An 11,240-nucleotide genomic window follows, 5' to 3' on the forward strand; every position below is an offset into this window, starting at 1 on the left:
AACATCCGTCCTTTTTCTCTCAGCTATATCTTGTAGGTTTTCAAGGGATCCTGTAGGTTTTCAGGACATCTTGTAGCATCTTGTAGGAAACCCTGTTTTGAGGCCGAATTGAGGAAAAAGCCTCTAGGAAGCTATCAAAGGGTCCCTACTTGTCTCCCAAACCTTTTGACCATTCACCATCATCTCCAAGCCACTTGCCATATCACCAAAAGAGATTAGTTTTCATACTCTCACATGAAGAAAGACAAAAAGAAAAATAGATTTATTTTATTCATTTACATGCATAAAAATAGAAGGTTTGATCGTTTGAATCTGCATTCTTAGGACAGTAAGATTGCATACATGTTAACTTAGCATTATTTTGAAGCAATTAGCAGTTAGTTAGAAAATGGTGTGCTTTAGCATTTGATTTCAGTTTCTTCCCTTGTACTTTCTTTCTTGCAATAGGTTAAGGTTCCATTTCAAACATTTCATTTTCTGCAATTAGTTTAGGATTTGGCTTCAGTACATGCACTCCATTACCTCATGACAGCAAAGGAAGGACACATTGTATGCCGCATATATAGTGTTGATACCTCTTAAGTTTGTACGAACCCCGGGTTGATAATTAAAGTCGGTAGCCTTGGGAGTTGCAGCGTTTTTGTTGGAATATCGAGGCTCATCGCCGTTTAGAAGAGATGTTCTTCTTCTGTCCTTTACTCAAGTATACTTCTTCTTTTGTTGACCAAACGATATCTTTCTTGAGGTATGACTATAATATTGTTCTGATGCCCTAGTTTTTCCCACGTGTGGTACGTACCCTAGATAATTAGGGTCCTTTCACCTTCGCTAGAGGTATAGACTTCTTCCCTTGACTTTGGAGGCCTTGTAAGCCAATTTTCTAGCCCAAACAATAATGATTCTTGAACTATTTTGTCACTATTTTTATACCCACAGACTTTCCTCTTCTACCTCACATGTGTGACTGTATTCTGCCCTAGAAACAATCCCTTCACTTCGCTTCTTCTTCCTTCCTTCTTCGCTTCACTTGGAGACCCTTAGACTTGTCTTTTTCTCACTTTTCTTGGCTTCTATAATTCGCCAATTTTAGAGATGCTTGGTTGATGTTGTGAGGGAGTGGAAAGACTCTATTATATAGACGATTATCCCACCTTTAGGCCGACTTGAGGCTGACATCATGACTGTAGGCCGACTTATCTAATTCTTCATCATTTTGTTGCTTGAAGGATGTCATTGCAAGGGGGAGACTTGTTGAATTTTCTTGGAGGTATTCCTTTGACCTTATACAATATTATACATAGTGTAACATGCCATCTAAGGGTCTTACATAGATACATTGACACTTTGACTTCCTAGAAGCACCTAAACATGTGCTTGACCTACTTCAATTAGCAAGAAACTCATTGACAAATAATATAAAAATAATTTCTATTTTCTTGAATAAATACAAATGCGAAAATTACATTTATGAAGACCAAACCTAGTTATAATTTCTTCAACATTTATCTTCATCTGAAATTTTAATATCAACAGATAACAATTGGCTTACGACAGTATTAAATGTGTTCAGATGCTCTTTCATGGAGTCTCCATCCTTCATCCTCAGGTTATACAAAGTTTTCCGTAGGAACAGTTTATTCACCAGAGACTTAGATTGGTACAAAGTCCCTGACTTGTCCCACAAAGCCTTCACCAAAGCCTCCCCTGTTACATTTAACAATATTGAATCTGAAATACACAACCATATTGTGCTCTTTTCTTTTTGATCCAACTTCTTCCAGTCTTCATCGGACATTGTCATTGGTTTTGTACCTGGATCTGCCACGATCCACTGATATTTATCCGCCAACAAATCCTCCATATTGAGTTTCCATGACTCAAAAATCTGACCATTATATTTCTCCATCTCTATCTTTCCACTGCTCGCCATCTTCTTTCACTCAAGAATCGATCCTGTAGATCTCCCACAAAATAAGGTCTACCACAGGCCCGAGAAAAATCCTTCAGCAGCAAAGGCGTTCCCTTGAAGCCGAAACAACTCTAATACCAAATGTAGGTTTTAACCCTGTACATAAATTACCTGCATACGAATTCTAAAAACAGAAAATAAACAATGGAAAGAGCATAAAACATAAAATAGATATACACAGAGATTTTCCCCTAGATCCTAAAACTAGGACCACCAGATTAATTTTTCATTATATTCCTTTCAATGTTAAAATACATATATATACATGTCGAAGTCTCCATAAACCCCAATCCATTAACCCTGGATTAAAACATAACCATAGTTTCCTTGACCGGATCTACAAAATACCATGGGCAGAAAATCATCATGCCCAAAACCATGTGCGAAATCCATGCACAAAACCATAGGTAGGTCCGCCCACGTAATATAGGGTCCAAAAAAAATTCCCAAGGCACTATGGTGGACCCCGTAGAGGGGGGCTACCGCCCACCTCAAACCCCCTGATAGGGGGGACTGCCACCCCCGCTATGACCCAACCAACGCAATGAAGGGGGAACTGGCTATGCCCCCTCTAGTCCCCTGTGACCCAACCGACGCAATGAAGGGGGGACTGGCCATGCCTCCTCTAACCCACCAACATCACACCTAGGGCTAGTCATGGAAATAATATAACACACATCCAACAAAATGATTCTTAAATATTGTCTTGATATCTTCATAAGTTTGTTGGTAAATGTCTCCACCAAAAAACATATTAAGGTTCACCATGAAGTCCTCCCTAATTCCTTGTAGAAGTACAATATTCAAGGATTTTGGGTCAAGGGTACAATCAGCTATTATGTATTTGAGTTGAAATCACTCTTCATAATTCTCTAAGGATTCATTTGGTCCTAGGGTCTGTTATGCTCTTAACCTGCAAGACGATACCAGAATACAAAATATGCAAAGAAGTATACCCAGAACATAGAATAGTGAGAAACAACAGCAATTATTTTATTATCAGAAAGCAATGTTCACTTGCCTCTTCAAGGGGGCAACCTCCAATAGAGCAGATCTCGATTACAAAATAAGACACAATGCTCCTCGCAGGGAGTCTCTATCCTTTATATATGACTCATACATGCAATACCATGGTTCTTATTAATACCATCTATCTAATACCATGGTCCATTTGCCATTAACTGTGGTCCCGTCATTAAGTGCGGGTTAACCGCTTAAAATTATTAATATGGGCTTTATTGACTCTTTACTTAACTATAACTAGGACTCGATCCTACTACATAAATAAGGGGGTTAGGGTGGGACCCTAGCATGCCCTCCCCCTTAAGAATAGCCTTGTCCTCAAGGCTGAAGCTGCGGAAACTGCTGAAGAATAGTGGCTGGTTCCCAGGTTGCATCTTCCGGAGAGGTGTCTTTCCACTTGACGAGGACTTCCTTGATCATGCAGCCATGCAGGTGTCGTTCTCGTGTGTCTAGGAACTGTTCAGGTTGGAGCTAGATTGACCCTTCTTCCTCCAATTCAGGTAGACTGGATTGAATTCTGCAATTGTTCCCAATCACTTTCTTGAGGCATGAGACATGGAAAACTGGATGGATTTTTGCAGTGGGTGGCAAAGCTAGCTTGTAGGACACTTCTCCAATGCGCTGAAGTACTTGATACGGTCTGTAGAATTTTGGAGATATCTGACAACCCTTGTCTTTGAGTGATGTTTGCTTATATGGTTGCAGCCTCAAAAATACCTGATCCCCTTCTTGAAATTGGCGCTCTGAGCGATGCTGATCTACCTGTTGCTGCATGTGGTTTTGAGCTTGATGAAGATTCTCTCTAATATGGGCGAGCATGGTTGTGTGGTTTTGTAGGAGTTGATCCACTGCTTGTACCTTTGAGCACCCCTTGAGTCACTTTGGTGGTGGCATGATAGTTGGTGTTATACCACCATTCAACTAGAGGTAACCACTGTACCTAAAGATGTTTCTTTTCTAAAGTGAAACACCTAAGGTAGGCTTCTAGACATTTGTTGATGGCTTCATTTGACCATCCATTTGTGGATGATAGGAAGTACTGAGTTTTAGTTGGGTGCCTTGTTGCCTGAAGAGTTCCTGCCAAAAATTACTGGTGAAGATCGGGTCATGATCAGAAACAATAGAAGTGGGCATGCCATGCAATTTGAAGATCTGATCCATGAAAGATTGAGCGAACAAATTCGGTGTAAAAGGGTGGGGTAGGGCATAAAAATGAGCATACTTAGAAAGTTGGTCCACAACCACCATGATGACTGACTTGTTTCTTGACTTTGGAAGACCTGTAATGAAATCCATAGAAACCTCCGTCCATATTGATGCCGGGATGGGCAATGGTTGTAATGTGCCTGGTGCTTTGATTGTCTCCCCTTTGTGGCGCTGACAGATATCGCATTCTGCTACAAAATTAAGGATGTCCTTTTTCATTCCTGTCCAAAAAAATGATCTTCTAGTGCGAGCATATGTCTTCTGAAAGCCTGAATGTCTTGCAGTGGGTGATGAGTGCAATTCTGCCAAAATGCGGGTTTTAAGGGTGGATGTTGGTGATATTACGACTTTGTCCTTGTAGAGAAGAATCTCATCCTGCCACGAGTAGGCCTTGGTGGAATTTGGATCCGCCTGCAATTGAGTAATGAGTTGGGAGAGCCAGGGATGTGAAAACCATTCCCTGCGAGCCTCTTCAATCCATTCTGGAATGGGAAGGGAAATTGCGAGCAGGGTACTTTCCTCCTCAAATTGGCAAGATAATGCATCTGCTACAATATTTTCGCGCCCTTTCTTGTAAATGATCTCATAATCATATCCCAGCATTTTGGCGAGCCATTTATTTTGTTGTGGGGAGGATAGGCGTTGCTCCAAAAAATATTTAAGATTGTGATGGTCTATGCGGATTTGGAAACGTCGCCCTAATAAGTAAGGTCGTCAGGTATCTACGGCATGTAAGATGTCCATCATTTCCTTCTCATAGGTAGATTGTCCCAGATTCTTCCCACTTAGTTGTTGGCTTGTAAAGGCCAAGGGTTGACCTTCCTGCATTAAGACCACCCCAATACCTGTACCCGAAGCATCACATTCAATGACAAAAGATTTGGTGAAGTCGGGTAGTGCTAAGACTGGAGTGGAACACATGGCATTTTTGAGAGCTGTAAATGCCTGTTGTGATTCCTCATTCCAGAAGAATGGATTTTTCTTGAGGAGTTGAGTGAGGGGCTACGTAATGCAACCATAATTGTGGACAAATTTGCGAGAGTAGCTTGTGAAACCCAAAAATCCTCTCAGGCTCTTCAAGGTCTTAGGTTGAGGCCAATCCTGCATGGCCTAGATCTTTTTGGGGTCCACCTTGACGCCTTCACGCCCCACAATGTGGCCCAAATACTCAACTTCTTCCATGCCAAAAGAACACTTGGACATCTTAACAAATAATTTATGCTTGCGGAGTAGTTGCAAGAGCAGATCTACATGCTGAAGATGTGCGGCCCAAGTGAAACTATAGATGAGGATGTCATCGAAGAAAACAAGGACAAATTTCCTGAGATATGGTTTGAGAAGGTGGTTCATAAGGCTCTGAAAGGTAGATGGGGCATTACAAAGACTAAATGGCATGACCAGGAACTCATAATGGCCTTCATGAGTTCTGAAAGAAGTCTTTGGAATGTCGACTTCCTTCATGCGAATTTGGTGGTAGCCTGAGCGAAGATCCAACTTAGTGAAGAATTGAGCCCCATTGAGTTCATCCAGCAAATCATCAACAACTAGGATGGGAAATTTATCTTCGACTATCAACTTATTGAGGGCCCTGAAGTCTGGACACATACGCCATTCCCCATCTTTCTTGAGCACCATGACCACCAGTGATGAATAAGGACTAATGCTGGGACGAATGACGCCTGCTTCCAAAAGTTCCTTGATTATTTTTTCTATTTCATTCTTTTGGGTGAACGGATATTTGTATGGGTGCACATTGGGTGGTTGGACCCCTAGAACCAAGGTGAAGCAATGGTCATGTTCCCCTCTCAAGGGTGGAAGCTCATGAGGCTTGTTAAATATTGGCAGATGGTTATTTAAAATCTGTTGCATCTCAGGATGAATCTGCAGAGAATTGGGTTCGATGGCTTGGATGGCATTAAATTGAGCTATAACTCCATGATGGCCCTTTTTTAATAATTTTTCCATCCTATGTGAGCTGATGATTGAGGAAGCTCCCGCCTGGAGTCCGCGGAGGGTATGTGTGGAGTTGTTCTGCTTAAATCTCATATATAACTCCTGGAAATCCATTGTGATTGGCCCAAGAGTGTGAAGTCATTCAGCACCGAGGACAATGTCGCACCCTCCCATGTGTATGGAAAACATGTGGGTCTTCAACTGATAATCCCCCATTTGAAGTTTGACATTTTCACAGCAACCTTCACATTTCATTGTTCCCCCATCCGCAATTTGGACTTGGAAGTTAGAAACTACTCGTACAAAACAATGCACTGCTTCCACGACTCTTTGATGGATGAAATTATGTGTACTTCCACTATCAATCAAAACTACTACTGGGCGATGCTTAATAAAGCCTCTGGTTTTGAGAGTTTGAGGCGAAGAAATCCCTGCCAAATCATGCAGCGAAATAATTGGTTCATCAGGGACATTGTCCTTTTGGTTGTCCTCTTCTGCCTCCTGAGGTTCCTTAAGTGGTGGGGCTTCCTCTGATGAGCTGTAATCAGTGGCATCAATTTGAAAGAATTTGGGCTCCTTGCATTTATGACCTGGGGAGTATTTTTCATCATAGTAGTAACATAATCCCTACTTTCTTCTTTCGGCCATTTCTGCAGGTGACACCTTGTGAACCTTAAGTGTTTGAGTCGTGCTGTGAGACTGTGGGGGACGACCCTTGGCGGTGAAATTTGGGCGAATGGACTGGGCCGCTAATGCATGTTCCACGTTACGAGCTACCTTGCAAGCCTCCGACCATGTGGGAGGGTGGTGCATTCGGACGTGAGCTTGTATGGCCTCTTTAAGACCGCTGATAAAACATTCTGTGTAGAACGCATCTGGAAGACCCCTAGTGCGGAAAGCTAAGGCTTCAAAGGCTGTAACATATTCATCCACTGTGCCAGTCTGTCGAAGCTTAGTGAGACGACCCAAAAAAGCAGAGTCATGGTCAAAGCACTCTATAAGAGATTTTTTGAAGGCGTCCCAAGTCAAAAACTTCCATTGCAACGTTGATGCCATTGCCACCATTGCCATCTTTCATTGTCCAAGTACATGCTCCCCACCATAAGCTGAGTCCCATTATCTAAGATGTAATTCAAATTGAAATACTGCTCCATTTGTGCTACCCATGCTGTCGGGTGAGAACCATCAAATTTATGCATATCCAGCTTAGGAGGTCGCAGACGGGATTATTGGTGGGTGCCCCAAAGGTGAAGAGAGTGGCTAGACTCACGCTCACTGTGTTCATGGCCAATATACGCCTCCTCACGGGCTTCTGCCTTGCCCTTAGAGAGTGCGTTAGTTAGTTTTTCAAGCTAATCTTGGATGTCTTTCAAGGATTTTTCCAGTTTTTCGATCTTCTCATTGGCCATAGCTTGAGCTCTAGTTTCTACCATGCACCAATCCGATGTACTTGAAATTTGGGACCACCCGAATTGTTTTTTCACTAACAATTTAATGGTACCACCTTGCTCAGCTCATCGTCCTGATTCTTATGGGCTAGATCACCAATAAGCACCCCGTGGGGTTACTCCTTGCTTAGGAATACTGCAGTAGCCAAATCCCCAAAATGTCAATGCCTTTCAAAAGTCCTGCGAAAATCACGCCCCGGTATAGGAACCCCACACAACTACTCAGATCTGGTGGATCTGAGAGATCTGAATGGCTGATCAAATAGCTCTGAGAGGCAGAATAGATTGGTGCTGCGGATCTGATGGATCTAATAGATCGGAATGCCTGTTATGTTAACTCGGAACTGCGGGACTGATGTCTGCTGCTGCTGTAACCCCACTTGTGAGATCTGATCTGGCAGAGATTATGCGTGATCCCAAGAAAGAAAATGGAACTATGGTCTCAAGGAGTGTCAGGTGCTACAGATCGCAATATACATAAGGCTCTGACAGTAGTACTTGGCCCAATGTTTCAGGGCTCTAACTAAGGAGGATCAACCATACCCTTAGCTGTACAACCCGACTACCCTATCGTACGGGCGAGTAATCTCTCCGAGTGTTGTTCTCGATGTACTGTAGCAGCAAGACAGCCGACGGTTTATCTATGGCAAGGTTTCAAAGGAGCTAGGGGGCTTCTAATATACCCAGAGGGTACTTGGAAGACAGTCTGTGCGCGGTTCTGTCTAATGCGCTACTACTCGAAGGGGTACCCACAGGGGTTACAAGGGAGTCCAACAAGCGTGACCATCTCTTGTATTTCCTGCGTGCATGCCTCCCCAAATCCGCAGGTTTATGCGCTCAACAACAGATCCCGTGGTTTAAAGACGTCGGAACACGTCTCTAGCCAAAAAAAATTGCTAAGAAATGGAGATCCCACCGGCCCTGGAAAGAGCTGTGATACCACTTGTTATGCTCTTAACCTGCAAGACGATGCCAGAATACAGAATATGTGAATAAATATACCCAAAACATAGAATAGTGAGAAACAACAACAATTATTTTATTATTTAGAAAGCAATGTTCACTTGCCTCTTCAAGGGGGCGACCTCCAATAGAGCAGAGCTCAATTACAAAATAAGACACAATGCTCCTCGCAGGGAGTCTCTATCCTTTATATATGACTCATACATGCAATACCATGGATCAATACCATGGTTCTTATTAATACCATCTATCTAATACCATGGCCCATTTGCAATTAACTGTGGTCCCATCATTAAGTGTTGGTTAACCGCTTACAATTATTAATATGGGCTTTATTGACTCTTTACTTAACTATAACTAGGACTCGATCCTACTACATAAATAAGGGGGTTAGGGTGGGACCCTAACAGGGTCATCCTAAATCTCTCCTCTTTTGTTTCTCTTGATCTACGATAGTCCCTGTATTTTTTATTAAAAACTTGCTACATTTGAGCCCAGGTCGTGATGCTTCCTCCTTCTAAGCTCATGAACCAGCTCAAGGATGCATCCTTGAGGGTAGAAGGGAACAACTTGAGCTTCTGCTCATAAAAGGTGTAATCATAGGTTCTACAAAATACAACAAACTCGAACATGAATGTATCAGGGTCTCTAGAGGCTAGGCCATGGAAGAGTGGGAGAGCAGTGGAGCTTATGTTCTTCATTATGGCTTCCCCATTGATTTCTCTCATAGGAAAGAGCTCAATATGCTTGTTTTTAGCCATGTTTTGGGAAAGCGGTGTGGTGATGATGGGTTCTTCCTCCCCTATGGGTTATTCAAAGATATATGGTTACTCACCTAAAGGATTTTCCAACTCTTCTTTGGTCAGAATAAGAGTTTCCCAATCACTAAATAAGATTGATGGTTGACTACTTGAAGGGGTGGGGGTTTTTGGTAGAAATTTTGCTAGGTTATCCTTTATCCTACGAGGCATGAAATAAATATGTTTGTTTTTTGTGTTTTCTTCCCTTTTATTGAATTTTCAAGCCAAGCAAAATTGATGCAAAGATAAAGTAAAAATGGATAAGAAAGCAACTCTTAGGCAAAAGCAACACATACTTGGACACCTCCCCAACAATGACGCCAAAAAGTGATGAGCCCCAATATTGCAACAAGAATGCTGCAACTCCCAAGGCTACCAACTTTAATTATAAACCCGAGGTTCGTACAAACTTAAGAGGTGGTAGTGTTGTATGAACAATAGGCTAAGCTCTACTCAAGTTACTCTAAGGAAATGTACCAAACCAAGGTATATAGATACAACTCTATGAAATGAATCTAGATTTGCAAGAAAAAGAGATTGCATAAAAGGAAAGTACTAATCTACTTGCAGAAATGGAAATGTTAATCTATTTTGCAGAAACGTAAAGGCTACCCTACTTGAATAAATGTAAAGGCTACTCTACTTGCAGAATGCAGACATTAATCAACTTCCAAAATGTAAACATTGATATACACACAAAATGTAAATATTGCATCAAAGAGAAACCTAGTCTATGCATAAGAAATAAAATGCTTGAAATGGAAACCCTAGCTTAAGAAGCATAAAACAAAGAGAACAAACCTAATATTAACTTGCATAAATTAGAAAGTGTGAAATCAACCTTCAATCATTGTATTCAAAGAGGTTATATCCTAGTAACAAAGTTCATTAAGTTCTTCATTAAGTAGTCATGTAAATCATTATTGTGTTATTCAATTCATGAACCTGTTTACTAACCCTAATTGCATAAATGAATTGCAGTGGTGGAAAGGAAAGTCCTAAGTGGTCTATATTCTTCCTCAATCATGGTTTTAGAGCCTAAGGGGCATTATTAAAGGCTAGGAGACAAAAATAAAGCATTAAGGATGCTTTTGGTCAAGTTTGGAGGGCTTCTACATGGTGCTACAAGATGCTACAGAATTATTATAGGATTTCCCTATTTTGCTACAAGATTGAATCTATGAGCATTCTGAGGGTTATAAAGGCGATCTGAAGGTTGGAAAGGGTAATGGAGGGTGGAAGAATGTTGTGTGAGGCCATTTCCAATCTTATTACCCCTGAGGGGCCCATCTTGCACAAAGAACAATGCTCACGATGGCCTTCAACAAACCAAAAATGAACTCTCAGTGAACAATGTTTTGAAGGATTTGTTGAGGGAGAAGGAAAGGAGATGGTGGTATGATGAGAAGTGTAAATGATAGTGCTACACCTTGAAATCCAATAGTAGGACCTGCACACCACAACAGTTGGTCAATCTTTCCAAACATCTAGATCATGCTAATAATGCAAATTGTAGAAAATTGAAATAACAATGAAAGGATGATTTGAATTTTATTCAAGGTTTGATTATTGCATTAAAAGGGAATCTACCTTGTACTCTGCATAGGACCTATAAAAATACGAGATTATGCTTCCTATGCTTGAAAAAATTATTAAACAAACTATCAATTTGTAGAAAAAAAAAAGATGAAAAAAGAAGGCTAATCAGAGATCTAACTATTGCGGAATGAGAATAACTAAATCCTTTTGGCTTTCCAACACACTATCTCCAACCACACTTCCCATAAGAGAGGTGATTGACAAACTTGCACAAGCAAATTTCAGATTTTGTTAGAAAGGAAAGGAAATACTGCTAGGAAAGAAAATGCATGAATAATT

This window comes from Pinus tabuliformis, chromosome 2_2 (assembly GCF_031772625.1).
Source record: "Pinus tabuliformis cultivar Carrire ecotype Pingquan chromosome 2_2, CPIR1, whole genome shotgun sequence".
NCBI classification, from domain to species: domain Eukaryota; kingdom Viridiplantae; phylum Streptophyta; class Pinopsida; order Pinales; family Pinaceae; genus Pinus; species Pinus tabuliformis.